We start from the raw sequence: 25,836 nt of genomic DNA, 5'->3' as shown, positions 1-25,836 counted from the left end.
TAAAGGGGTGTTGAATTTTGTCAAATGCTTACTCAGCAGCTAATGAGATGATCATGTGGGTTTTGTTTTCTTTGAGTCTGTTTATATAGTGGATTATGTCTAGGGATTTCCATATATTGAACCATCCCTACATCCCTGGGATGAGGACTTCTTGATCATGTTGAACGATCATTATGATCTATTTTTGGATTTTGATTGTGAGAATTTTATTGAGTATTTTTGCATCAATATTCATAAGGGAAATTGGTCTGAACGCTTTCTTTAAAGTATCTTCATGTGGTTTAGGCATAAGCATAACTGTGGCTTCAGAGAATGAATTGGGTAGTGTTCCTTTTGTTTCTATTATGTGGAATAGTTTGAAGAGTAATAGTATTCTGTCTACTTTGATGGTCTGATAGAATTCCACACTAAACTCATCCCGGTTCTGGGCTGTTTTGGTTGACTGACTTTTAATGACTGCTTTTATTCCTTTAGGGGTTATAGAATTGTTTAGATGATTTATCTGATCCTGGTTTAACTTTGGTACCTGGTATCTGTCTAGAATACTGTTCATTTCATCCACATTTTCCAGGTTGTTGAGTCTAGACTTTTGCAGTAGGATCTAATAATTTTTGAATTTCCTCAGTTTCTGTCTATAGGTCTCCCCTTTCATGTCTGATGTTTTTAATTTGGATAATGTCTCCGTGCCCTCTGGTTAATCTGGATAAGGGATATCTATCTTGCTGATTTTCTCAAAGATCCAAATCCTGATTTCATTGATTCTTTGTATGGTTCTTTTTGTTTCTACTTGGTTGAATTTCAGTTCTGAGGTTGATTATTTCCTGTCATATACTCTTCTTAGGTGCACCTGCTTCGTTTTGTTCTAGAACTGTCAGGTGTTCTGTGAAGTTGTGAGTATATGTTCTCTCCAGTTTTTATTTTGTAGGCACTCAGAGCTATGAGTTTTCCCCTTAGCACTGCTTTCATTGTGTCCATTAAGTTTTGGCATGGCATGTTGTGCCTTAATTTTCATTAAATTCTAAAAAGTCTTTAATTTCATATTTTATTTTTTTCTTGACCAAGTTCTCATTGAATAGAATATTCAGCTTCCATGGATAAGTGGGATTACTCTGGGATTTTGTTTTTCTGTTATTGAAGACCAGTCTTAGTTATGGGGATCTGATATGATGTGTGGGATTATTAAAATTTTCTTGTATCTGTTGAGGCATCTTTTGTGACTGATTATATGGTCAATTTCAGAGAAGGTACCATGAGGTGTTGAGAAAAAAGTATATTCATTTGTTTTAGGATGAAATGTTCTATAGATGTATGTTAAATCTATTTGGTTCATACTGTCTGTTAGTATCACTGCCTAAGATAGGCAAGACTAAGAGCTACTGTCAGACCTTCAACACACAGAAGCCCTGTTCCTAAGATTGTACTAGGCCTATCAAGAAAAGCTGTGGAGAGCAACAGCAGACAAAAGAAACTGTAGTCCTTACCCAAAAAGAAGATGGAAGCAAGTTTACACAAGATTTCTTTTAAGATATACGAAAATGAAAACCTCTAAGAGAAAATGTCTTCCTTAGGACATTAAGGGGTCATATATGCTGTATGTATGCTGTAACCTCTGTGGACATTTGTCTGAATTCTCACCTGGGAGTGAATGGAGGACTTGGGCTGGGTCATTGGAGGATGTTGTGGTATACATGGCAGTGTCTCTGGGGTTGAGAGGAATAAAGATGAAAAGTTAAAGAGAGAGAGAGAGAGAGAGAGAGAGAGAGAGAGAGAGAGAGAGAGAGAGAGAGAAGGAGGAGGAGGAGGGGGAGGAGGAGGAGGAGGAGGAGGAGGAGGAGGAGGAGGAGTAATCAAGATTAATGGAACTCTGAGTCCGTTTTCCTATGGATCTCCAGATCCTCAACAACCCACATATGTCAGGAATGCACCAGACAGACTTGATCATGCATTATACCGCCAACTTGATTTGTTAAATACCACACCTCTCTTTCCCATCTGCCTTCAAGCATACTCCCTGGTATGAACAATCAGGATAGACTTATCTATTGGGAAGAACCCCTAACATTTTTCCAGGGTAGAATTCTGGCTAGTCCAAAAAGGGCCTTTCTTTTAAGGGCTGCAACAAACTAGACAATGCAGCTTTATCTAATATTGGTGGCGTTTATTTGGAGCAAATTCAGCTCCCAGACCTTGACAGTTGAATGCAGGAGTTCCACCAATTACTCTAATTGCTTCCATTGTAGCAGCTTGGCCAAAACGTTCAGTTGTTGGTGGGGTCAATCCAAGGGTTCCGTCTGGAATCATAGCAGCAGGTCCTGGAGAAGCTGGAGTAATAGGTGGCACAGGAACAGGGGGCATGGCGTCTATTGTTTATGCCCGTAGCACCTCCCACAGCCATTTGGCAATTCCATATCTCTTATTCTCTCACATCAAGGAAGGTTCCCTTCAATTCTTCCTGCCGTCGCATCATTTCTTCTTGTTGTTGCCACATCTCTTCCTCTTGGTGCCTGCATTCCTCTTCTTGCCTGAGTTCTAACTGCTTTCATTTCTGAACCTCTTGGTTCTGCAGCACCTCCGTTCTTCAAAGCTCTTCTTGATGTCTCATCAAATGCTGCCTCTATAGCATAACCTGGTGCGCATGTCGTGCTGCCTCCATCTCCATCTCCAGCTTCGCACGAGCCTCCATGTTGTTCTGGTCCTGCTGTTGATTCTCCATTTCAGTGAGTGCCTTCCAGTGCATGGCATACTCATATTCAAAGGATGCAGACTTTGCAATTCTGGGTGGCTTTTCTCTTTCCTTGTGAAATTGTATATATGTATATGTATATATATATATATATGTATGTATGTATATATATATGCGGAAATCCTTCTTCATAATCTAATTGGTCCATAGGCTCCACAGTCACAGGCAAAGGAAATGTGGTTAGTAAGAAGGAACCTTTACTTCATCTGTCCAGAGCTTTCCAAGAAGCTCACTTTCCTGAAAACTCAACAGTGCCTTTCCCGGAGGGCATTTGTCCTTGATCTACAATGACTACAGCCCTCTCCACCTGATCAAACACAAAAAAGGTTTTTCCAGCAGTTTGTTGGACATATACTGAGTAAGGTTGCGAACCATAAGGGATGTACAATGACAAGCAAAGCACAGTCGCAGCTGCTTTCCATGGAGTGGCATATTGTCCAGCTCCACTGCTGCAATTTCTGCTAGGGTTAGTGTTTCCAAGGCATGAAATTTTTTCCTGCTTTTCCATATTCTCAAAGAGTTTCCTCATGTCCTCCTCATTGATGTAAGGGGGAAGATTGCCCACATAGAGATGCCTAAGTTGGGTAAAGGTCTACTCTCCTGGCTTCCTAAATTCTTCAGGTCAATAGTCAAGCCTTCATTCTGGCTGCTGGCCTGCTGTGTGGTGGTGAGGGTATTGGTGAGGGTGGTTGCTGCTGCTGCTGCTGCTGCTGCTGCTGCTGCTGCTGCTGCTGCTGCTGCTGCTGCTGCTGCTGCTGCTGTTGCTGCTGCTGGTGATGTTGATGGTGTTTCCTTGGAGTATCATTCTGCTTCTCCAAGTTAAAGTTTTTAATTGCTCTGCATTTTTGCACCCTTGACTTCGAATTGAACACAGCAAAATATCTGCCTCCCAGTCCTAACCCAGACTGCCTCTGCCCACAGTTCTTTGCTCAGAGTAAGGGCGATGCTGCCTGATTTCCTCAGTCCGAAGAAAAGAGCATGTGACCCCGTAAGTCTATTTTCTGCATTCAACTATTATTGCGTGTGTTTGCTTGTTTTAGTTCTAGGGATTTCAAGTGTGTTGTTAAGTTGCTTGTAAGAGATCTCATGACTTCTTTATGAATGTCCTTAGTAATATGAACTTTCCTCAGCATTGGTCTCATTATGTCCCTTAATTTTGTCTATGTTGAGCTTTCATTTTCACTGAATTCTAGAAAGTCTTTAATTTCTTTATGGAACCATTGGCTATTGAATAAAGAGTTGTTTCGTTTCCATGGGTTTGTAGGCTTTCTGTTGTCTCTGGCTTTGTTGAAGTCCATTTAATCCATATTGTTCTGATAACATACATGGGATTATTTCAATATTCTTGTTATCTTTTTGGGACTTTCTTTGAAAAAGAATACATGTTCAATTTTAGAGAAGATTTTGTGAGGTGCTGAGAAGTTATAGTCTCTAGTGTATGGGTGAAATGTTCTGTATATATGTTAGGTTCATTTGATTCATAACATGCTAGTTTCCTTATCTGGTTTCTGTGTGGATGACCTCTATATTGGCAAGATTGGTTTGTTAAAGTCCTACTATAGTATATGGAGTTAAATGTTTGATTTAAGCATCATAAGTACATTTGACAAGTATATATACACTTGCATTAGGGGCATAGATATTCCAAATCGATATTCTTGGAATTTTTCTTTGATGAATATGAGTGTCCTTCCTCGTATCTTTTGATTATTAATTTTTGTTTACTATATTTTTTTAGACTTTAGAATAACTACTCCAGCTTGCTTTTTATGTCCATTTGTTTGGAAAATTTTCCCCAAGACCTTTACTCTGAGACAATATCTGTCTTTGATGCTGAGGTGTGTTTTCTGTATGAAGAAGAATAGTGGATACTAATTTTGCATCCATCTGTGATTTTATTGCATAACTGTGTCCATTGATATTGAAAGATATTAATGAACAATGATTTTTAATTCCTGTTATTTTTATATTGGTGGTAGTGGTAGTAGTAGTAGTAGAGTGTGTATATGTGTGTGTGTGTGTGTGTGTGTGTGTGTGTATGTGTTACATTTTACAATTTGGCTGGTGTGGAATAATCTATTTCCTGTATTTTCTTGTCTGTAATTAATCTGCCTGGGTTGGTATCTTCCTTCTAATATCTTCTGAATGGCTGTACTTGTGGATAGGTTCTTTGGAAATTTTGGATCAGTAATAGAATGTCTTGTCTTCTCTTTTTATCTTATTTGAAAGTTTTGCTAATGATAAAACTAGGCCTTGGATCTGTGATCTCTTAAATACTGCAAACACAGGCAATTCTGGATTTTAGAGTCTTATCGAGAAGTCATGTATGCTTATAATAGTTCTCTATTTCTGTTTTACTTGCTGTTTATTCCTTGATGCTTCTATTATTCTATCTTTGTTCTGTACATTTAGTGTTTTATTATGTAGAATGATTTTTTCTGGTTCAATTTGGTGTTCTGAAAGCTTCTCGTAAGTTTATAGATATCTCTTTCAAAATGTTGAAAAGCTTTCTTCTACAATTTGTTGCAAATATTTTTGGGGGATTTGGACTTGGAATATTCTCCTTCTTTTATCTCTTTTATTCTTTGATATGGTATTTTCAAAAATGTTCCGGGTTTCTAGGATTTTATTGTCAGAAATGTTCCTATTTAACATTTTCTTTTTAAGTGTGTATCAATTTCTTCTGTCATATCTTCTATGCCTCATATTATTTCTTGCATGTTTTATACTCTGTTGGTCATGGCTACATCTGTAGTTTCCAAGATTTACATGTGTAGGATTTACTGACAGTGTATTTTCCTTATTGATTCTATTAACATTTTCATGTCCTGAACACTTTAATTCATTTTTACCTTATATTTGAATATATTTTTCTATATTGCATCAAGGGATTTATTCATTTCCTCTTTAAATGCTTCTATCATTAACTTTAGGTTGGATTTAAAGTTATTTTCTTGTGATTCATTAACGTTAGACTATCCAGTAGTTTATTTTAACCATTCTGGATATTTTATTTTATATATGTTATTATGTGATATACATATATATACGTATATATAATGTAAAAAACTTACATCTTTTAATATATTATTAATATTAATAATATAAAATAAAGTAATATTAACTGAAACATAAAATATATTAAAATTATTAAATGGATTTATTAGCATGTAATACCATGTAGAATTGATAATATATAGGTTAGTGGTTCATTGAAACACTAACAAATAACTAAAAGTTGACAGAAGACACTCAGTGTAACCTCTTGACAACAAATATGCATCGACACACAGATACACCAAAAGACTCATGCAAACATATTTATACATAAACACAACACACACACATATATGCAAACACATAAAATTTTAAATATTTGAATAAATATATGCAAATGATTTATCTAGCATATCCTATATATCACAACTAAAGTATAAAATTTATTTTGTGAAAATAAATAACATTCAAAAGCAACTTTTTGAAGAATTTCTATGAAGCCACAATTACTCTTAAACCTAAACCACACAAAGACCCAACAAAGAAAGAAAACTTCAGACCAATTTCTCTTATGAATATCGACACAAAAATACTCAATAAAACCTTTCACATTGAATCCAAGAGCACATCAAAACAATCAACCATCATGATCAAGTAGGCTTCATCCTAGGCATGCAGGGATGTTTTAATATACAGAAAACCATCAACGTAATCCACTATATAAACAAACTGAAAGATAAAAACCACATGAACATTTCATTAGATTTCATTTGGTGAAAACATTTGTCAAAATTCAACAGCTCTTCATGATAAAAGTCCTGGAAAGAATAGGAATTCAAGGCCCATACATAAACATAGTAAAAGCCATATACAGCAAACTGGTAGCTAATATTAAACTAAATGGAGAGAAACTTGAAGCGATTCCACTAAAATGAGGAACTAGACGAGGCTGCCCACTCTCTCCCTACTTATTCAAGATAGTTGTTGAAGTTCTAGCCAGAGCAATCAGACAACAAAAGGAGCTCAAAGAGATACAGATTGGAAAAGAAGAAGTCAAAATATCACTATTGGTAGATGATATGATAGTATACTTAAGTGATCTTAAAAGTTCCACCAGAGAACTACTAAACCTGATAAACACATTTAGCAAAGTGGCTGGGTATAAAATTAACTCAAATAAATCAGTAGTCTTCCCCTACATAGAAGAGAAACAAACCAAGAAAGAAATTAGAAAAACAACACCCTTCATAATACTCCCAAATAATATAAAATACCTTGGTGTGACTTTAACCAAGCAAGTGAAAGATCTGTATGATAAGAACTTCAAGCCTCTGAAGAAAGAAATTGAAGAAGATCTCAGAATATGGAAAGATCTCACATGCTCATGGATTATCAGGATTAATATAGTAAAAATGGCAATTTTACCCAAAAGCACTCTACAGATTCAATGCAATCCCCATCAAAATACCAATCCAATTCTTCAAAGAGTTAGACAGAACAATTTGCAAATTCATCTGGAATAACAAAAAACCCAGGATAGCTAAAGCTATCCTCAACAATAAAAGGACTTCTGGGGGAATCACTATCCCTAAACTCAAGCAGTATTACAGAGCATCAGTGATAAAACCTGCATGGTATTGGTACAGAGACAGACAGATAGATCAGTGGAATAGAATTGAAGACCCAGAAATCAACCCACACACCTATGGTCACTTAATTTTTTACAAAGAAGCCAAAACCATCCAATGAAAAAAAAATAGCATTTTCAGGAAATGGTGCTGGTTTAACTGGAGGTCAGCATGTAGAAGAATGCAGATCGATCCATGCTTATCACCCTGTACAAAGCTTAAGTCTAAGTGGCCAAGGACCTCCACATCAAACCAGATACACTCAAACTAATAGAAGAAAAATTGGAGAAGAATGTCGAACACATGGGCACTGGAGAAAAGTTCCTGAACAAAACGCCAAAGGCTTATGCTCTAACATCAAGATTCAACAAATTGGATCTCATAAAACTGCAAAGCTTGTGTAAGGCAAGACACTGTTGTTAGGACAAAACAGCAACCAACAGATTGGGAAAAGATCTTTACCAATCCTACAACTGATAGAGGACTTATATCCAAAATATACAAAGAACTCAAGTTAGACTGCACGGAGACAAATAACCCTATTAAAAATGGGGTTCAGAGCTAAACAAAGAATTCACAGCTGAGGAATACTGAATTCCTGAGAAACACCTAAAGAAATGTTCAACATCTTTAATCATAAGGGAAATACAAATCAAAACAACCCTGAGATTTCACCTCACACCAGTGAGAATGGCTAAGATCAAAACTCAGGTGACAGCAAATGCTGGCAAGGATGCGGAGAAAGAGGAACACTCCTCCATTGTTGGTAGGATTTCAGATGGGTACAACCATTCTGGAAGTCAGTCTGGAGGTTCCTCAGAAAATTGGACATTGAACTAACTGAGGACCCAGCTATACCACTCTTGGGCATATACCCAAAAGATGCCCCAACATATAAAAAAGACACGTGCTCCACTATGTTCATAGCAGCCTTATTTATAATAGCCAGAAGCTGGAAAGAACCCAGATGCCCTTCAACAGAGGAATGGATACAGAAATGTGGTACATCTACACAATGGAATATTACTCAGCTATTAAAAACAATGACTTTATGAAATTCATAGGCAAATGGATGGAACTGGAAAATGTCATCCTGAGTGAGGTAACCCAATCACAGAAAAACACATATGGTATGCACTCATTTATAAGTGGATATTAGGCCAAATGCTCAAATTACCCTAGATGCACAGAATACATGAAACTCAAGAAGGATGACCAAAATGTGAATGCTTCATTCCTTCTTTAAAAGGGGAATAAGAATACCTTTGGGAGGGAATAGGGAGGGAAAATTTAGAAGAGAAGGAAAACCCATTCAGCGCCTACCCCACATGTGGTCCATACATATACAGCCACCAAACTAGATAAGATGGATGACGCAAAGAATTGCAGGCTGACAGCCACCGGATGTAGATCTCTCCTGAGAGACACAGCCAGAATACAGCAAATACAGATGCGAATGCCAGCAGCAAACCACTGAACTGAGAACGGGACCCCAGTTGAAGGAATCTTACAAAGGACTGAAAGAGGTTTAAGGGTCTTGAGACTCCATATGAACAACAATGCCAACCAACCAGAGCTTCCAGGGACTAAGCCACTAGTAAGAGCACCAGAGGAATGGGAAGTCCTTTGTCTTTGCCCTTTGCCAAGACTGAACCCCCAGTGAACTGGATGGTTGGGAGGAGAGCGGTAATGGGTGGAGGATTGGGAGGGGAACACCAATATAGAAGGGGAGGGGGAGGGGTCAATCGGAATGTAAAACTATTATAGAAAACTATTATATCTGGGTTTAACTCTCAAATTAACCAAAGAATGGATGTGATTATACAAATAATATATAGACATTTATTTAAAAATATTAATAAAATACCATTGTTTATCTAGTAAATAATCTTATAGTTCTTCCAAGGACCCCCAATTGATGTTAGAATAACAGTGTGATTAAACTATGCATAAAAATATCATGCATGAAAGGCCATCTGGAACCCTGGTGCACTGAAGCTCCCGGAAGGGGCGGCACAGGTCTTCCTGGTTGCTGCCGCCGCAGAGAGCCCTTGGGCAGCACCCCGCGAGCAAACTTGAGCCTCGGGACCACAGGTAAGACCAACTTGACTGCTGCAAGAGAGCTGCCTGGTGAGATCGGGACACACAGAGGCAGAGTTCATCTAGGACCGGGCAAGTCCTGTGTTTGCCGGAGGTCCCAAGCCCGCGGATCCCGGCCTGCAGCAGCTCTCTGCTCCCAGACCCTGTGGGAAAGAGACCCAACCACCTGGTCAGGTGGGCACTCCTGAGGCTGCAGAGCGGAAGAGACCACCAACACTGCCCACCCCTGCCCACATCCCTGGCCCAAGAGGAAACTGTATAAGGCCTCTGGGCTCCTGTGGGGGAGGGCCCAGGAGCAGCAGGACCCCTGCCTGAGACACCTCCGGAACCTGAGGGAAACAGACCGGATAAACAGTTCTCTGCACCCAAATCCCGTGGGAGGGAGAGCTGAACCTTCAGAGAGGCAGACAAGCCTGGGAAACCAGAAGAGACTGCTCTCTGTACATACATCTCAGACGCCAGAGGAAAACACCAAAGGCCATATGGAACCCTGGTGCACTGAAGCTCCCGGAAGGGGCGGCACAGGTCTTCCTGGTTGCTGCCGCCACAGAGAGCCCTTGGGCAGCACCCTGCGAGCAAACTTGAGCCTCGGGACCACAGGTAAGACCAACTTGTCTGCTGCAAGAAAGCTGCCTGGTGAACTCAAGACACAGGGCCACAGGAACAGTTGAAGACCTGTAGAGAGGAAAAACTACACGCCCGAAAGCAGAACACTCTGTCCCCATAACTGACTGAAAGAGAGTAAAACAGGTCTACAGCACTCCTGACACACAGGCTTATAGGACAGTCTAGCCACTGTCAGAAATAGCAGAACAAAGTAACACTAGAGATAATCTGATGGCGAGAGGCAAGCGCAGGAACCCAAGGAACAGAAACCAAGACTACATGCCATCATCGGAGCCCAATTCCCCAACAAAACAAACATGGAATATCCAAACACACCAGAAAAGCAAGATCTAGTTTCAAAATCATATTTGATCATGATGCTGGAGGACTTCAAGAAAGACATGAACACACTTAGGGAAACACAGGAAAACATTAATAAACAAGTAGAAGCCTACAGAGAGGAATCGCAAAAATCCCTGAAAGAATTCCAGGAAAACACAATCAAACAGTTGAAGGAATTAAAAATGGAAATAGAAGCAATCAAGAAAGAACACATGGAAACAACCCTGAATATAGAAAACCAAAAGAAGAGACAAGGAGCTGTAGATACAAGCTTCACCAACAGAATTCAAGAGATGGAAGAGAGAATCTCAGGAGCAGAAGATTCCATAGAAATCATTGACTCAACTGTCAAAGATAATGTAAAGCGGAAAAAGCTACTGGTCCAAAACATACAGGAAATCCAGGACTCAATGAGAAGATCAAACCTAAGGATAATAGGTATAGAAGAGTGAAGACTCCCAGCTCAAAGGACCACTAAATATCTTCAACAAAATCATAGAAGAAAACTTCCCTAACCTAAAAAAAGAGATACCCATAGGCATACAAGATGCCTACAGAACTCCAAATAGATTGGACCAGAAAAGAAACACCTCCCGTCACATAATAGTCAAAACACCAAATGCACAAAATAAAGAAAGATTATTAAAAGCAGTAAGGGAAAAAGGTCAAGTAACATATAAAGGCAGACCTATCAGAATCACACCAGACTTTTCGCCAGAAACTATGAAGGCCAGAAGATCCTGGACTGATGTCATACAGACCCTAAGAGAACACAAATGCCAGCCCAGGTTACTGTATCCTGCAAAACTCTCAATTAACATAGATGGAGAAACCAAGATATTCCATGACAAAACCAAATTTACACAATATCTTTCTACAAATCCAGCACTACAAAGGATAATAAATGGTAAAGCCCAACATAAGGAGGCAAGCTATACCCTAGAAGAAGCAAAAAACTAATCGTCTTGGCAACAAAACAAAGAGAATGAAAGCACACAAACATAACCTCACATCCAAATATGAATATAACGGGAAGCAATAACCACTATTCCTTAATATCTCTCAACATCAATGGCCTCAACTCCCCAATAAAAAGAAATAGATTAACAAACTGGATACACAACGAGGACCCTGCATTCTGCTGCCTACAGGAAACACACCTCAGAGACAAAGACAGACACTACCTCAGAGTGAAAGGCTGGAAAACAACTTTCCAAGCAAATGGTCAGAAGAAGCAAGCTGGAGTAGCCATTCTAATATCAAATAAAATCAATTTTCAACTAAAAGTCATCAAAAAAGATAAGGAAGGACACTTCATATTCATCAAAGGAAAAATCCACCAAGATGAACTCTCAATCCTAAATATCTATGCCCCAAATACAAGGGCACCTACATATGTAAAAGAAACCTTACTGAAGCTCAAAACACACATTGGACCTCACACAATAATAGTGGGAGATTTCAACACCCCACTCTCATCAATGGACAGATCATGGAAACAGAAATTAAACAGTGATATCGACAGACTAAGAGAAGTCATGAGCCAAATGGACCTAACGGATATTTATAGAACATTCTATCCTAAAGCAAAAGGATATACCTTCTTCTCAGCTCCTCATGGTACTTTCTCCAAAATTGACCATATAATTGGTCAAAAAATGGGCCTCAACAGGTACAGAAAGATAGAAATAATCCCATGCGTGCTATCGGACCACCACGGCCTAAAACTGGTCTTCAATAACAATCAAGGAAGAATGTCCACATATACTTGGAAATTGAACAATGCTCTACTCAATGATAACCTGGTCAAGGAAGAAATAAAGAAAGAAATTAAAAACTTTTTAGATTTTAATGAAAATGAACGTACAACATACCCAAACATATGGGACACAATGAAAGCTGTGCTAAGAGGAAAACTCATAGCGCTGAGTGCCTGCAGAAAGATACAGGAAAGAGCATATGTCAGCAGCTTGACAGCACACCTAAAAGCTCTAGAACAAAAAGAAGCAAATACACCCAGGAGGAGTAGAAGGCAGGAAATAATCAAACTCAGAGCTGAAATCAACCAAGTAGAAACAAAAAGGACCATAGAAAGAATTAACAGAACCAAAAGTTGGTTCTTTGAGAAAATCAACAAGATAGATAAACCCTTAGCCAGACTAACGAGAGGACACAGAGAGTGCGTCCAAATTAACAAAATCAGAAATGAAAAGGGAGACATAACAACAGATTCAGAGGAAATTCAAAAAATCATCAGATCTTACTATAAAAACCTATATTCAACAAAACTTGAAAATCTTCAGGAAATGGACAATTTCCTAGACAGATACCAGGTACTGAAGTTAAATCAGGAACAGATAAACCAGTTAAACAACCCCATAACTCCTAAGGAAATAGAAGCAGTCATTAAAGGTCTCCCAACCAAAAAGAGCCCAGGTCCAGACGGGTTTAGTGCAGAATTCTATCAAACCTTCATAGAAGACCTCATACCAATATTATCCAAACTATTCCACAAAATTGAAACAGATGGATCACTACCGAATACCTTCTATGAAGCCACAATTACTCTTATACCTAAACCACACAAAGACACAACAAAGAAAGAGAACTTCAGACCAATTTCCCTTATGAATATCGACGCAAAAATACTCAACAAAATTCTGGCAAACCGAATACAAGAGCACATCAAAACAATCATCCACCATGATCAAGTAGGCTTCATCCCAGGCATGCAGGGATGGTTTAATATACGGAAAACCATCAACGTGATCCATTATATAAACAAACTGAAAGAACAAAACCACATGATCATTTCATTAGATGCTGAGAAAGCATTTGACAAAATTCAACACCCCTTCATGATAAAAGTCCTGGAAAGAATAGGAATTCAATGCCCATACCTGAACATGGTAAAAGCCATATACAGCAAACCAGTTGCTAACATTAAACTAAATGGAGAGAAACTTGAAGCAATCCCACTAAAATCAGGGACTAGACAAGGCTGCCCACTCTCTCCCTACTTATTCAATATAGTTCTTGAAGTTCTAGCCAGAGCAATCAGACAACAAAAGGAGATCAAGGGGATACAGATCGGAAAAGAAGAAGTCAAAATATCACTATTTGCAGATGATATGATAGTATATTTAAGTGATCCCAAAAGTTCCACCAGAGAACTACTAAAGCTGATAAACAACTTCAGCAAAGTGGCTGGGTATAAAATTAACTCAAATAAATCAGTTGCCTTCCTCCATACAAAAGAGAACCAAGCCGAGAAAGAAATTAGGGAAACGACACCCTTCATAATAGACCCAAATAATATAAAGTACCTCGGAGTGACTTTAACAAAGCAAGTAAAAGATCTGTACAATAAGAACTTCAAGACACTGAAGAAGGAAATTGAAGAAGACCTCAGAAGATGGAAAGATCTCCCATGCTCATGGATTGGCAGGATTAATATAGTAAAAATGGCCATTTTACCAAAAGCAATCTACAGATTCAATGCAATCCCCATCAAAATACCAATCCAATTCTTCAAAGAGTTAGACAGAACAATTTGCAAATTCATTTGGAATAACAAAAAACCCAGGATAGCTAAAGCTATCCTCAACAATGAAAGGACTTCAGGGGGAATCACTATCCCTGAACTCAAGCAGTATTACAGAGCAATAGTGATAAAAACTGCATGGCATTGGTACAGAGACAGACAGATAGACCAATGGAATAGAATTGAAGACCCAGAAATGAACCCACACACATATGGTCACTTGATTTTTGACAAAGGAGCCAAAACCATCCAATGGAAAAAAGATAGCATTTTCAGCAAATGGTGCTGGTTCAACTGGAGGGCAACATGTAGAAGAATGCAGATCGATCCATGCTTATCACCCTGTACAAAGCTTAAGTCCAAGTGGATCAAGGACCTCCACATCAAAGCAGACACACTCAAACTAATAGAAGAAAAACTAGGGAAGCATGTGGAACACATGGGCACTGGAAAAAATTTCCTGAACAAAACACCAATGGCTTACGCTCTAAGATCAAGAATTGACAAATGGGATCTCATAAAACTGCAAAGCTTCTGTAAGGCAAAGGACACTGTGGTTAGGACAAAACGGCAACCAACAGATTGGGAAAAATCTTTACCAATCCTACAACAGATAGAGGCCTTATATCCAAAATATACAAAGAATTCAAGAAGTTAGACCACAGGGAAACAAATAACCCTATTAAAAAATGGGGCTCAGAGCTAAACAAAGAATTCACAGCTGAGGAATGCCGAATGGCGGAGAAACACCTAAAGAAATGTTCAACATCTTTAGTCATAAGGGAAATGCAAATCAAAACAACCCTGAGATTTCACCTCACAACCAGTGAGAATGGCTAAGATCAAAAACTCAGGGGACAACAGATGCTGGCGAGGATGTGGAGAAAGAGGAAAACTCCTCCATTGTTGGTGGGATTGCAAACTGGTACAACCATTCTGGAAATCAGTCTGGAGGATCCTCAGAAAATTGGACATTGAACTGCCTGAGGATCCAGCTATACCTCTCTTGGGCATATACCCAAAAGATGCCCCAACATATAAATAAGACACGTGCTCCACTATGTTCATTGCAGCCTTATTTATAATAGGCAGAAGCTGGAAAGAACCCAGAAGCCCTTCAACAGAGGAATGGATACAGAAAATGTGGTACATCTACACAATGGAATATTACTCAGCTATCAAAAACAACGTCTTTATGAAATTCGTAGGCAAATTGCTGGAACTGGAAAATATCATCCTGAGTGAGCTAACCCAAACACAGAAAGACATACATGGTATGCACTCACTGATAAGTGGCTATTAGCCCAAATGCTTGAATTACCCAAAATGCCTAGAACAAATGAAACTCAAGACAGATGATCAAAATGTGAATGGTTCACTCCTTCTTTAAAAGGGGAACAAGAATACCCTTGGCAGGGAAGAGAGAGGCAAAGATTAAAACAGACACAGAAGGAACACCCATTCAGAGTGTGCCCCACATGTGTCCCATGCATATACAACCATCCAATTAGACAAGATGGATGAAGCAAAGAAGTGCAGACCGACAGGAGCAGGATGCAGATCGCTCCTGAGAGACACAGCCAGAATACAGCAAATACAGAGGCGAATACCAGCAGCAAACCACTGAACTGAGAATAGGACCCCCGTTGAAGGAATCAGAGAAAGAACTGGAAGAGCTTGAAGGGGCTCGAGACCCCATATGTACAACAATGCCAAGCAACCAGAGCTTCCAGGGACTAAGCCACTACCTAAAGACTATACATGGACTGACCCTGGACTCTGACCCCATAGGTAGCAATGAATATCCTAGTAAGAGCACCAGTGGAAGGGGAAGCCCTGGGTCCTGCTAAGACTGAACCCCCAGTGAACTAGACTGTTGGGGGGAGGGGGACAATGGGGGGAGGGTGGGGAGGGGAACACCGATAAGAAAGGGGAGGGGGGAGGGGGATGTTTGCCCGGAAACTGGTAAAGGGAATAACACTCGAAATGTATATAAGAAATACTCAAGTTAATAATAAAAAAAAATACAAAAAAATATCATGCATAATAAAATAAACATTACAATCTTCCCAAATAGGGTTGTTTACCCTGTTTAAATCTGCTATTATGTCATAGTTTATCTTTTCTATCAGGTCTTATAAAATATTCACAGTGTACTCTGGTCTGACTTATGAATTTTCTTTAGGAATGAATCAATTTTGCCTACCAAATAAAAGTGGCCATTTCATTGAAGCAATTAATTCAACTGAAGGTAAAAGATTTATTGAGGATAGAAGATCCCAAAATTGTGTTTTAATCACTATTCTGAAATATTTGTAATAATAAAATATACATGCTCAGATTTTCAACTTGTAGATAACCAATTATTTATTTTAGATTTATTTCCACCAGCTTCACCAGATTATACTCCATGGACTAATCTCCAGTATGAGATTGCTATTGAGTTTGGAAAAAGCCTTGAAAGATTGCAAGTTATATCCCTGATGCATGATGATACAACTGTTGTTGTCACATTTAATCAAATGTTCCCTAAGACTATGAAACAGAAAGAAATGAGTGTCTTGCTATAATAAAATAAAATTATATTATTAATTTCCTAAAACTAAAAAAGGTTAGAAATCATTAATTACACAGCATAGACATGTATCAAATTCATATTTATGTTTAGATGCTACATTGTGTGAATGTATATTAAATAATGTAAAATAAGTTTAAAAACATAAGCACAGAAAGGTTATGTCTGCAAAATTTATAAAGAGTACAAATGAATATGTAAATATTCTCATTAAAACATTCAAGAGTAAACATTCAAATCATTCTAGTGTCTGTATTTCTTACTACTATTATTTTTTAGAATTTATAATGTTATATATATCACTTCAAATATTCATAAGTACATATTTTGTATTCAGAAAATGAATCAAGAGTTTAACTGTCTTAAGAAAATGCATTGACTTTTAGTATTAATAAAAGGTAAATTAAAAATAATGAAAAATGAACTTCTATACATTAGAGAGTTCATTAAAAACTTTCTTTTAAAAACAGTATCTGTACTTGATAGTCAATAAATACTGTTGCAAATGCATAATGTGGGCAGACTGAGATTTTATACTACCTGTATCTCATTCTTTTCCTATCATAATTTTTCACATTGTGCTAAAAAATACATGCGACTCCTAGACCAGCAACAACAATTTTGTTACTTAGACCAGTAAACTTCATGAACCTTTGCCCAAGTTGTGTTGGTTCTGCCTTCCAAGCTTCATGGGCTGATAATGAAAGCACAGCTATTACGTAAGCTTCTACAAGGAGAATGCAAGCTCTCTAACACAGGTCTTAACACTATTTTCACTTCCTTATCAATAGTTAATTATTTACAGCTTCATACTGGACAGTTAAAAAAAACTTATGTGAAGTAATTAAAAATTAATTTACTTTCTTTTATTTCAGCTTAATTGAAAGACTTTCAATACAGAGATAACATATAAATAGAAAAAAATCTTACTCATTTGTCTAATCACATAGCTTCTATAAACGTCCAGTAAGATATTCACTTAAAGGGAAAAGCTATGATCTTCCGAGGGCACATATTTCTGTAAATAGTTGAGATTTTACTGTTTTTAAGTATTATTTATTTATATGTGCCTGGCTGGTTTCTTAGTATGCATACAATATGTACATGATATCCACATTGTTCAGAAGAAGGAATTGGATCCCGTACAGCTTGAATTATAGCTCTGTTCATAATAGCCATAAATTGGAAACAAACTAGATGATCCTTCATGAAAAATGGTTAGCAAAAATATGGTATATTTACACTACATGGCTTTACTCATTCTTTCAAATACAACATCAACAATGACACCATGAAATTTTTAAGCAAATGATTTGGAGTAGAAAATATTATCTTGAGCATCCCATTCCCACAAAGGCAATTATGGCTCATGGATATTACATCTGATGTCAATGACAAGCAATCATCAATCAACAAAACTACAGGGAAAGTAGAAAAAGGGACATGTGGAATGGGAACAGATAGATCTCTCTAGAAAGGGGAAATTCATATTTATGAATAGATAGTGGAGGGGAGATGGAAAGAGAGCACCAAGCAGAAATGAAGAAAGAAGAGAGTATGGGGTGAAATAGAATAAAGACAACTAAAACGAAGGGACATTTGAGAGGTAGTATGTAAAATAATACAGTATAAGCATCCTAAAATATACATATTCATGAAGGAAATGTAAGTTACATTGCTAAATAATGGGAAAACTGAGTCACAGTTGCTCATTTCTTGTCACCAAACATAGATTTCCATACTGTAATTGAGATACATTTAATTGAATTATTAACCAAAAATAACCCCCGCTATAATCTCACAACAAAACACAGGCTGTTCTGAAGACTGTAGGTTGCTTGTCCAAACTGACATCAAAACCCCATTGCTGAATAAAACACCTGCACAATTCATTGAATGTGGAAAAGACAAGCCCACAAAGAGCCTTGACCCTATACTCTACATGCTACCAAAGGAGAAACATAAGCATGAACCCAGCCACAAAACCTTTGACCTACAAATGCTTATTGCCTGAAAGGTATGCCAAGAAAATGGTTTTACAAATATTATTGGAGTGAGAATCTAATAACTGACTTGATATAAAGCTAATTACAGGAGATAGGATTCATATTTGACATTTTTGTGACCAAGATCCAAAGATTAGATAGCCCTGGGACCTAGCTTAAAACAAAATATTACAAAACAAAACACAAATAAACAAACAAAATATTGTGATAACCTATTTCCTAATGATGTTCTGCTACACTCAGTCCCTTGTTCAGCAATCATCAGAGAAGCTTCCTATAGAAGAAGTAGAACAAATACTGAGATCTATTGCAGACATTATGGAGAGAGAGTGACAGAGAGAAACCTTGGGACACTCAGGACTATATTACATGCTTATTTCAATTTTTTCCCCTTAGCGTTCAGGGAATCTCCTGGAAGAGGAAGTGGAAAGAATGTATAAGCAAAAGAGGATGGAGGATCCCAAGAGGACAAGGCCCTCTAAATCAATATAAGCAAAGCTTACATTAATTCAAAGAGATTAAGCAGCATGCACAGGCCCATAATATGTCTACATCAGGTCCTGTGCATACATATGATTGTTTCTAGTTTAGTGTTTTTATAGTATTCCTGCAGGTAAAATTGAATAAGTCTTTGATTCGTGTCTGTTCTCTTGAGTTATTTTTTTCGGTTCATTTGTACTGTCCAATTTGGATATAATAGTTCTCAATTCATCTTACTATATTTTATTTTTTATATTAAAAAAATGAGTGAATGAAAAGTTAGCCCCTAGAGTAAAGGTGATAACTGAACTTTTACTTCTAACAGCTGAGAGAGTGGAAATCAGATTTCTCTAGCGAATTGACTCTGATACAGCAGCTACTCTGGGAAGGTCCCATGTTCAGGAAAAATTAACAAGTGTATAACAAACTAACACGTGGAGGGTGTTGTTTTATTTTATTTTTCTGGTTTGGGTATTTTGCTTTTGCATTATTCTGAAACTGTGAACTGTAAATAAACACTTCCTTTTTTACATTTCCTTGGTCATGATGTCATATCACAGAAATAGAAAAGACTAAAACAGTCTCCACGAGATTTCCCCCGTCTAGCTCAGAAATTCAATTGGTATTGATTGTTCAGGTCTTTTTTGGTAGCACTATTGTTGAAATTTCAGGAGTATAACATTATTATCATATCAAGAAGACATAATCTTGCTATAGACTTCATGGTCCTCTGACTCTACAATTGTTCTGCCCTCTTCTTTGCAATGTTTTCTTATGTTGTAGAATTATCAACTGGAGCTGGGTATACCAAGTAAATCTTTCTCTGCATTTTTCCACACATATAAGCATTCACTAAAATTGTTCTCTTTGATACTGATTTTTAATAAATTTTGGAAAGAAGTTTAATGTATACTAATATTAAAATCTAAATATTCATTTCCTTGTCTTTGAATTAGCATGCAAATTAATAGATTTCATTGTGGCATTTTTGTATATTACTTTGAGTGAACTTTGTCCTCCGTCACTCTCTGTAATTCACTCTGTGCCATGCTCAAATCTTTCTGCTCCCATTTGTTCTCTTAACACTTTCATGTAATATGGATTCTGTTAACCTCTCTACTCCTTTCCTCAAAACTCTTACTCCTCAGGATCCACTCTGTAGCTTCATGATTTGTACCCACATTCATATCCATATATATATATATGTATGTTATATATATATGTATATATATGTTCGTGTGTATTAAAATGATATACATATGTATGAATACATGTGTACAATTACATATACAATATGCATATATATATATACATATATATATATATATCAGCAATAAACATGGTTGTACAACTATTATATGATAGGATATAAAATCTATTGTGTATATACCCAGTACTGATATAGCTAGTGTCTTGGTTAAAATTACAATCAGTGATGCAATATAATGAGAACATCTCTTATATTCTAAGAAATTGGAATTTTTGCTGGACCTCATAGCCAAAGTTAGCGATGGACATTAAGGTCATTTAAGACTAAAGAATGATATTTTCAATCCTTCCTTCAGAGACTGAGCTATCAACCAAAGAGCATACATGGACTAGACCGAGGCCCCAGACACATAGGGCTACCTCGTGTGACTGCAGTGGGAAAGGATGTGTCTAACCAGGCAGACTTGATGTGCCAGAATAAGGGGATACCCGGAGGGCCCTACCCGCTCAGGAGAAAAGGGAGGAGGTGTGGTGTTTGGGTGAGAGAAACGGTGATTGGGATGAAACAAACAAATAAATAAATAGAAAGAAAGAAAGAAAGAAAGAAAGAAAGAAAGAAAGAAAGAAAGAAAGAAAGAAAGAAAGAGAGAAAGGAAGGACGAAAGACCAAAAAAAAAAAAAAGAAAAAAAAAGAAAAGTTGGTTACATAAGAAAGGGGAAGATTAGTGAAAGGATTTGGAGGGTAACACCCAGAGGAAGCCCGACTCCCAGTTGTCCTAAAACTCCCACAATCAGAGGTGAGGGGGCACAACAAATGCAACATTGTGAGTAACTGGGACCCCCAGGATCCAGGGACACAGGTATCCCTGCCCAGCCCATCCTTCACTTCTGGTTGAGTGCACTGAGCAGACCATAGGCACACACTCCTGCAGCACCCAGAGGGAGTCCTACTCCCAGGTGCTCTGAAACACCCAGGATCACAGGAAGAGGCCCCAACATCTGCCCCAACATCTGGAGTAACTGGGTCCCCCTGGATTCAGGACGCGGGAACTCTGGCCCAGCCAGGTTTCTTCCAGTCTGAGTCAGTGCTCTGAGCAGATTTCGGGCAATGGCTCTGCACCAAGTACCACAACACTCAGAGGAAACCCAACTCCCAGGTGCTCTAACACAGTCAGGATCAGAAGTACTCTCAAAGGCTTAGGATCACAGGATCACAGAGGAAGTTCCACTCCCGTGAGATCTGACACAACCAGGAGCATTGGACTTCTGACACACTTAAGATCACACTCATTGATAAGTGGCTATTAGCCCAAATGCTTGAATTACCCTAGATGCACAGAACACATGAAACTCAAGAAGGATGACCAAAATGGGAATGCTTCACTCCTTCTTTAAAAGGGGAACAAGAATACCCTTGGGAGGAATAGGGAGGCAAAGTTTAGGACAGAGGCAGAAGGAACACCCATTCAGAGCCTGCCCCATATGTGGCCCATACATATATAGCCACCCAATTAGATAAGATGGATGAAGCAAAGAAGTGCAGGCCGACAAGAACGGGATGTAGATCTCTCCTGAGAGACACAGCCAGAATACAGCAAATACATAGGCGAATGCCAGCAGCAAACCACTGAACTGAGACCGGGACCCCCGTTGAAGGAATCAGAGAAAGGACTGGAAGAGCTTAAAGAGGCTTGAGACTCCATATGTACAACAATGCCAACCAACCAGAGATTCTAGGGACTAAGCCACTACTCAAAAATTATACATGGATTGACCCTGGGCTACAACTGCATAGGTAGCAATGAACAGCCTAGTAAGAGCACCAGTGGAAGTGGAAGCCCTTGGTCCTGCCAAGACTGAATACCCAGTGAACGTGATTGTTTGGGGGAGGGTGGTAATGGGGGGAGGATGGGGAGGGGAACATCCATATAGAAGGGGAGGGGGAGGGGTTAGGGGGATGTTGGCCCGGAAACTGGGAAAGGAAATAACAATCGAAATGTGAATAAGAAATGCTCAAGTTAATAAAGAAAAAAAATCACATCTCATGATGATCGTAGAGGACTTAGGAAGGATAAATAATCCCCTTAATGAAATACAGGAGAACAAAGGTAAATAGGCAGAAGCACTTAAACACAAAACACAAAAAGGAAACACAAAAGAAGAAGAGATCAAGAGTCAGAGATGCAAGCATCACCAGCAGAATACAAGACATAGAAGAGAGAATTTCAGATGTAGAAAATAAAATAGAAACCATTAGCACAACAGTCAAAGAAAATGCAAAATACAAAAAAATCTTAACCCAAAACATCAAGAACATCCAGGACACAATGAGAAGAATAAACCTAAGGATAATTAGGCACAGAAGAAAGCAAAGACTTTCAACTTACAGGGCCAGTAAATATCTTCGACAAAATTATAGAAGAAAACTTCCCTAACCTTAAGAAAGAGATGTTCATGAAACTTCAAGAAACCTATAGAAATCCAAAAAAAACTGGATCAGAAAAGAACCTCCTCTTGTCACAGAATAATTAAAACACCAAATGCACAAAACAGAGAAAGAATATTAAAAGCAGTAAGGGAAAACAGGCAAGTAACATTTTAAAGGTAGACCTATCAGAATTACACCAAACTTCTTGAAAGAAACTATGGTGTTAGAAGATCCTGGTTCTTCAACTGGCGACTTGAGTATGGCACAGCAGTTATGAGCACTTGTACTCTTAGAAGAGCTGATTTAGTTTCTAGTACCAACATGGCAGTTTACAACTGTCTGTCAGTCAAGTTATTTTCTTGTCTTTTTATTTTATTTTTTGTCATTTAAAACTACTTTTAAACTTAAATATATTTTGACCACTTTCTTTAGCTTCCCCAAATATTTTTTTCATTGTTTAATTGCAAATTTTATTTATCTACATTTCAAATATTATTCCCCTTTCCGTTTTGCCCTCTGTAAACCCCCCCATGATATATTCCCATCCCCTGTTTACATCAACTTCCTCCCACCTCCTGGCCCTAGCATTTCCCTATACTGGGGCATTGAGCCTTTAGAAGACCAAGGACCTCTTATACCATTGAGGCCAAACAAGGGCCATACTTCTAAGAGTACAAATGCTCATAACTGCTGTGCCATGCTCAAACCTCCAGTTGAAGATTTTTTTGTAGCAACATTTTTGTTTAAGATGCCATTATTAATTAAAGAAATTAGGGATGCCTTGGATTAACAATGAATTGCATCCTGGGATGTACGATGATATTGGAAGAATATATATTTATAATCCTTTATATATATGCGTGAATATTACAGGGTAAAAATAGCCATCGGTTGTTCTTGACGATAAGAATACATATCTACACTTGATCTTCCTTTCTCTTTTAATTGATTTTTTTTAGTTTATTCACTTTACCTCCTGCTCACTGCCCCAGTCCTGTTCACCACCCCCACAGTCCTTCCCCCCTCACCCTCCCTCCCTTTTCTATTCTGGGTAGGTTGGGACATTCCTGAATATCCCCTCCCCAAAACTAGCATTCCAAGTCTCTGTGAGGCTAGATGTTTCCTCTCCCCATGAGACCAGACTAGGCAGCCCAGCTAGTGGAACATATCCCACCCACTTTCAGGCAACTGCTTTTGAGCTAGCTCTCACTCCAGTTTCTCAGGACCCACATGGATGTCAAGCTGCACATCTGCTGCATATGAGTAGGGAGCACTAGGTCCAGCCTCTCAATGTTCTTTGTTTGGTTGTTCAGTCTCTTGAGAAGCCCAAGGATCTAGATTAATTAACTCTGTTGGTCTTCCTGTGGAGTTACTATCCCTCTTAGCCTTAACATCATTCCTGCTATTCTTTCATAAGAGTCCCCAAGCTCCATCCACTGTTTGGCTGTGGGTGTCTGTATCTGAGTCAGCTACTGGGTGGATGGAGCGTCTCAGAGAACACCATGCTTCTGTCTGCAAGCAAAACAGAATATCTTAATATATATTTACAATTCTGTTTTGAGAATTATAAGCATGAATATGTTTACCTTATGTAGCACCCAAGCCAAACTCCTTCCAAATTAATGACTTTTTGTTCTATTTTATAAACCTAATAAGTCTAGTTAGTGCTACCTATGTAGGAGGATCGATTGGAGCTAGAAAAATGTACTAGACATGATATTCTCCATAAAAGTTATCAAAGAAGATAAAGATAATAAAAAGTAGATAAGTGCTCAGAACAGCTAGCGGATGACAGACATTCATGTTTGGCTTCAAACAGCCTTGTATTTGTTTGGTGCTCATACACTTCTGTTATTATTCCTCACTCCAAAGAAAAATTGACCATTGAGTTCTTATTAACTCCATAAACAACTGTGTATATTCTGTATTTCTTGCCAAACTACATCATCTTCCTTTCCCACTGCAGCCATAGAGCACATGGTCTTCATTTTCCTGTAACTTCATGAATAAAATTGTGTTCACTGAAACAAGTTGATTTTCTTCCATGCCTGTGTTGCATTCCCTTGTAATGGTCATATACTTTAGATTTCTAGATATTTTTAGTAAAGACAGGTGAGCATCATCTTAGACGGACTATATTAAAAACAAATTATCGAGATTATATTTTAAAATTACAATTTATTCCCTTTTACCATAATTTGATTGATACTTAAACCATATCTGGACTGGAGATAATATAATAAAAATAATAGTATTTTTTTGTAAGTTTTGTTCTTAGGTAAATTTTTCTGGTACTGCAAAATTTAAGGATTAGTAGCACTTTTTAAAATGCTAAGACTTTTTTTTGAGATAATATAAAATTGTTGTGATAAAGTATAGAAGGATATAAGCTTTGAAATATCCCAGACGTTGCCATTCTTTTTGACCTATACCTGCTCTGGTCCATATGTCCCAAAAGCTTAGAATGTTTTTGTGTTTTGGCCTACAGAGATTATAAATTTTCTTCTTTTACTGTTCAATGAATATAAGACATCTCTGTCAGCACAATAAAATGATGGGACCAGAGTAGATCAAACACTTGTGCACGTTCAGGATAAATCACAAGACTAGCTATTACACTGAAGAAGAAAAGAGCTGAAATTCAGGTGGCAACGAAGTACCTGTGTTGAGAAAAGAGTTAATAACAACTTACACTCCATCCAGAACATTGATTTCTCAGCCATTTTCTAGTCTGAAACCAAGAAGTACTTCAATTCTTCACTGAAAGTCAACAAAACCCAGAACATGTATTGTCATTTGGTCATATGATTCATTTATATGAACACTGAACACATTTTAATTGATCTAGATAGTTGATCTACATAATCATTACTAAATTTATTCAGTCATCTCATGAACTGTTCCCCAAATCATTATCCTTCTTCTTCAAAAAAAGCATAAGTAATCATGAATCTCTTTATAATGAAGCTCTTAGGAAATTAGAAGCATTTGACATTTTATCATGCCTCTTAGCCAAAAACTCAATCAGCCATAAGTTTATAGACCCAGGTAAAAGACCTGAGGTTCTGCAATCCCTGTTAAGATCATTGTATTGCAGCATAGCAATTATGATGAATATTAACATATCACTTTTAGACAAATTGTATAGTATAGTATGTGACAACATAGCTTATTTGGA

The 25,836-nt window shown here is 37.9% G+C and overlaps 1 pseudogene; it reads right to left on the bottom strand.

Annotated features, from left to right (window-relative positions):
- Positions 1-2,142: 2,142 nt before the first annotated feature.
- Nono-ps9 (non-POU domain containing, octamer-binding, pseudogene 9) overlaps positions 2,143-25,836 on the bottom strand; it is a 48,170-nt pseudogene continuing 24,476 nt past the window's right edge.

The sequence above is a fragment of the Rattus norvegicus genome, chromosome 15 (assembly GCF_036323735.1).
Source record: "Rattus norvegicus strain BN/NHsdMcwi chromosome 15, GRCr8, whole genome shotgun sequence".
NCBI lineage: Eukaryota > Metazoa > Chordata > Mammalia > Rodentia > Muridae > Rattus > Rattus norvegicus.
The sequence above is the reverse complement of the archived record's forward strand: the minus strand, read 5'-3'. Positions and strand labels throughout refer to the sequence as shown.